Consider the following 5,824-nt stretch of genomic DNA (forward strand, 5'->3'; position numbering starts at 1 on the left):
CTTTTCCTTCTCCGTCTTCTAAGTTTTCACCTTGATCTTGTAAAATATTACAAATAATCCAAATGCATGTATCATTCTGCTGTTTTCTAAATTCAAACTGAATAGTCAAATAGTCAAAGATAATGATAATGATTACCTCAGAATATATTTTTCCATCTTTGAGAAATGCATTCAGCAGTACATTTCCAAATTTCAGGAGTCTGGTGGGGGACTTGCAGACTAAGGCAAATGCAAATTAACATAGCTGAATCAAGGGCCTTCTGAGGACTTCAAAGGGCTTTGGAATGAGCCTCAGATTTTTAGGACATTTCATCATAGATGTCAAAATACCTCACAACAATCAGTACATTTCGTGACTTATGTTTCATTGATAGGCAAAGTGATGTTGAAACAGTGAAACAATTCTCTTCCTAATTACTAACTCTGTGGCACATCCCAGGATAACAGTCATCTCCCATTACTTTCCCATTCTGCCATCTCAATCAAGTTTTCTCACAGAGATCGCCTTAGAAAATAATACTTAGGCATATTACTCCAGGCTTATTACTCCCCAAATGACTAAAGTCTGATTAACATGTTATGTATCACTTGACAGAGGAGATCTGTATACTGATCCTTCAAAAGTAGTGCTAGATGTATTAGCAAACCTCCAAAATCCCAGCGTGCTGTACCTGCCACCATCAACTCTCGTCATGGCAGTTCACTTGCATCTTTTCCTACAACTCTTTGATCCTCCCCATTCCTTACTAATACCAGCTACTTCAAGGGTTAGACAGAATTCAAATGAGATCTTGTGTTGATTTAGAAGTCTGTTTTTTCAGCTAGGAATTGTATCTTCTCAACTATGTTCAAAAGCAAGTGGTATGCTGTTGTCACCACCATAATATAAACGGCATAATAAGGAGCTGGATGCTTATAAAATAAATAACAAGAGTTATGAGTGCTCCTGTCCTGTTTCTTCTAAATCATATAATCTGCTTTAAATGTTGGGGGCTGGACTGTCTGCATGATATTAAATAGTTAAGAGGAAAGCCTGACACTTTGTCATGGAGGATCATTCTCAACAGATGCTGCTTAACACATGCCATGAGAAAAGACACTTGTGATTGCCCACTAGATGAGCAACAGCAGTTAATTAAAAAATTCTATTCTCAAGTGATTCACAAACAATGAAGCAGCCAAAAAGAGCCAAGTTAATTTCTAGTCTGCTTGCAAGCAGGAGAAAAAAAAATCAGTATTTGCTTAATGAAAAAGAATATACTTGTAGCAGGACATCAAATGTGGAAAAGCTGTCCTGTAGAGAAAACATAACACTGGAAATCAGGAGACAGATATTTTCTTTTTAAATTGCTTGAATTTTTCACTTGATAAATGGGAATTTGGTCCTCATGTATGGTCCATGAACAAAACAGATAACAGTTTTCAAGTACTATGGGCACTTCCTAGTTTGTCAATGAACACTACAGAGAACACTGTGACCTGTCACTATCACTACTGACAGCAATCCAGATAAATATGAAACTGAGGCTACTTCTTAGCATTGTACTATAAAAATCTACTTAAATGAAGTGGAAAGGTGAGGAATGGCATTCTGCTGGCGCAATGCATGCTTAGCATGCAATGGGTAGAGAGCCCTTTGATATCCAACCCAACAGCACATAAAAGTGTTATTACCCACAAAATATCTCCTTGGGAGCTAAAGTATGAGAAGAATAGAAAAAAACCTATTTCAAATTAAAAAAACAATGTTTTTGTGGAAGGATCCTATTATTGCTCTGTGGCAGCTGTACTTATCCGCATCCATTGCTAAGAGTGGTTATCTTATTAACATTTTTATACTATAACCACGTGGTGTAAGAATACTGTGTAGGTGTACTGTTAAAAGCTATGTGGCCTATTTTTTTATTAAATAATATTTTAAAACTTCTGGAGGTGAATCACTTCTTTAGTAGGAACTTTAGCAGGACTGTTAAAATTCTTCCGTGAGAGAGGTTGGTGGATTGTACAGATTTTTTTTAATCCACAGCTTTCGGATAACATAATTCAATAGCCTGGCATCTGAATTTGCTGAAATATTCTAATACATTACCAGACAGGGGTTTCCAGCGCTACCCCAGAAGCCTTTGTGCCTTTGCATGCTTCTCTGTGTCTTCTTCCTGGACATGAAAAATCTCTGCATAATGCAAGACACCCACCTGACAGACAGAACAAATATCTTCACATCATTTCAGGTACTTAAAATTGTAAACTCAGGAAAAGCCAATGCCTCAAGACAGTCTGTAGCAAACACCTTGCAAGTGGAGATTCTCTTGCTAGTGCAATCTGTAACAAGAATATAGATGGAAAGGCTTTATAATTCAGTAATGACAAGAACTCCATTATGACGGTTGATCTTAATGACCATGAAAAACAGTTCTATTAATGTCCCATCATAGGACAGATAATGCATAAGAATTATCTAAACTTAGACTGAAGTTCTAGAAGTTAGGATACTGGATTTTCAATTTCAAAATGCAGAAATATTGATAAAAATGTGAAATTCTAGAGTCAAGATTAGTAGTCCTACCTAATACCTCTTTTCTTTTAAGAACCAGTTTCACTTACAGGCAGCAGTTCTCACTACATAGGAAGGAAGTAAAATTGCTAAAAACCAACAAATTTAATATGAACATGGAGAATAAATTTAAGATTGTTCTTGAAACTCTTGAACAAACGATATCAGAAGACTGCTCTAATCATTATGTGTCAGTTTTAAGTTAGATCAAATCTGAGTGCCTTCTTTGATGAGAATGCTAATTACTTCAAATTACATTTATATTTGACAATTGAATGTTAACTCTAACTGAAAAAAATGCTAGTGATGCTTTAAAAGGATGAAACTAAGGAATAGCAGCTGGGAGGAGCATGTAAATGGGAAGTGGGAATTCTTAAAAGAATAATAAGGACTCTACAACAAAATAACAAAACAAAAAATATCCTTGAGGAAAATATACAAACATCCATTTTAGGTTTATATATACCTACAGATTTTCATCTTTATATTTTGTTTCAAAGAGAAAAAAATCAGTGGCAGTAACTTAAACTTGGAAATTTGGAAATGAAAATCTAGGAAACACTGGAAAAAAATAGAGGGAGCACCAAAAAAAGCCCCAAAACAAAACAAAAATACATCAATGTTAGAAGAAATAAAGACAAGGAGTATTTTAACAATTAGGAAGGAGAAAGTGGAATGCCCACTGAAAATGGTATAGTTGTTCACAATAATAACATAAATATGAAAAGAATTAATATGTCACATTAGTTTAAACTGATAGAGCCATGTTCCACCAAACACAAGTTAAGAGATGGTAAGAAATCTGAGGTATAGCACACAGCAGTCACAAAAAATTATTTGTAGGATGTAAAACAACTTTTGTGAAACAATCAGTGCATCTTTCTAACTTAACAAATAACTAAGAAATTATTTCATGCTAAAGTTGTTACATGGAGAACAGAAATTTTTGAATACAGAACTTCCAGAAGTTGCTGACAGATGATTCTGTGGTGGACATAATTGGAGGGGTCCAAAGCTGAGGTAAGAAAAATTCAAATTTGCCATAGGGATAAGAAAAACCCAGTATGTACAAAGTCCTGCATTATTAGACAGAAAATGTGCTAATCAAAGCTGGTAGAGAAACATAGCAGAACAGTTTAAAACAGGAAAAAATGAAAAAACTTCTTTAAGCAGAAGGCAGACAGCTTTTGAGCTTCATTGTCTCAAAAGAATTTAGAGATACATAGTGTTAGCAATTCTGAAAGAGACAAATTTATCAACAGCAGGTTTGTTAACAGATATGAGAAGAAGCAGTCAGAGACACATCTTCTGACAGCCCTAATTCCATGCCAGTAGATGCTAGGATAAGACAAGGGGGTGACGCTTGGAGGTATGTGCTCTCCCCAGACTGCATCCTATCACCACTGTGGAAGACCAAGATAGATGGTCCACTGCTCTATTTATTTTGTGTTCTTGATTTTTCTAGCAGTAAGCGTAGCTGCTCTTGAAATAACTTATCAGAAGTGCAGGGAGTTTTGTGTAGCTGGAAATGTGATGTCAGTGATGTCAAGGTATGTCTTCTTTTTTAAAAAATGGTACAAAGAAGAATCAATTCAGGTAAATCTCACGACCCGTATTAGGGAGAAACTCAGATTAAAGAATGTTACTACTCCCATCTGGCTTCATAATCTACAGATCTAAGAAGTTTTCTCATAACATAATAAATTTTCAATTTCAGATGTTCATTCTCTAAAAGATCCTTCTTATATTTAACTATAAGCTTTTTAGGAGGATCCCTTACTACCTCTCCCTTTACAATAGCCCATGTTTATCTTTAATAAATGGCTTTATGTTGTTTACTGTGCTTCACATTTTTTCATCTTCTTTGTGTACCCTACACAGCACAAGTAGGTATCATTCAATAAAAACTGCCTGAGAGCGAAGACAAAGGAAGTGAGCAAAAGAAAGACAGATGGAGAGGGAAGGTCAGAGGAAGAAAGAAAAGACTGAGGAGAATGTTATTCCTGAAGGATTTGAAAATAATTTACTGTAATTTGAGAAAGACTTTAAATGTCAGCGAGTAAAGATCAACTATTTTAAAGAATTTGTAATAATCTTTCTAATATTGTTTAGAAAGTTTACCACTCTTGTTTTTATAAAAATAGCTGATCATTTTAACTTACTTTAAATACACTGCAGTGGTGGAACATAGTGGTAATGCATACTTCCATTTCTTACCTTTCCTTCTTGATGGTATTGTAAATTACACAGGGGTTATCTTTAGCACCAGTTGAAGAAGGCAATTACTATGATGCTCATATGGTACTACTATGTTTTACATTTATAACTGAGTTTTTTAGTCATTGTTCTGATAGTTATTTCAGAAAGAAATGTTGTAAATAAATTTTAGATATGGATTAAGAAGAAAAAAGTAAGCAACTGCAAAATAATATAATGATAGCAAGTAAAACAGAAACGTTATTAAAGTACAAAGTTCCAGAATAAATTCAAGACTATAATTATGTAATCTAAGGTACAAATTGAAAGTGTCTTACAGGAATAATTCTTTGATTGGAAGGATAAAAAAATTTTTGGAAAGTTTATTTCTACAAACAAACAAATAGAAAGAGGAAAATCTTTGAACTTCCATTGTACTGACAACATTATCTGTTCTAAACAGCATAGTGTTTTTAAACACTATTAGCTTACAGACAACACCACCTTTTTTTTTTTTTTTAACTGAAGAAGTTGTGGTGAGAGATAATCCAGCTGAACATTTTATTGGATGAATCAGTCCTACTTGAAAGCAACTGAGACCTCTTGGAGACTGAAACACAGTAATATACCAAAGAATATTTGCTACTTGTTATGTTTCACAGTAGTCAGAGAGAGTGTGTTAAAGCAAGTCAGAAAAATTTTAACACTCTTTGAACACTGCATGTTGGTCAAGGTCCAAGTTTCAACACTAATTGTGATTTCTGTGGCAAAAGAAAAAAAAAATCAGAAATTCCTCACAGACTTAAATTTTTAAAAGTCAAACTGGCTGGTACAGCATCCTGTTAAATTTGTCCTGCAGAATTCCCATCCACTGGAAGCTCTGCATTAAAATAAGCACTAAGAACATTAAAGGCATTATGGTACAGCTAAAATATTTATTTTAAAGATTTATCAATAGTGCTACTTTTGGTGAACTAAGTTAAAAGTAAGCGATAAAGTACAGCCTATAACATGAGATGGATCTGAGCCAAAATGCTCAACATACACTTCAAAGCATCCATAATGTCACCAGAC

The sequence above is a fragment of the Sylvia atricapilla genome, chromosome 1, assembly GCF_009819655.1.
Source record: "Sylvia atricapilla isolate bSylAtr1 chromosome 1, bSylAtr1.pri, whole genome shotgun sequence".
In the NCBI taxonomy this organism is placed as follows: Eukaryota; Metazoa; Chordata; class Aves; order Passeriformes; family Sylviidae; genus Sylvia; species Sylvia atricapilla.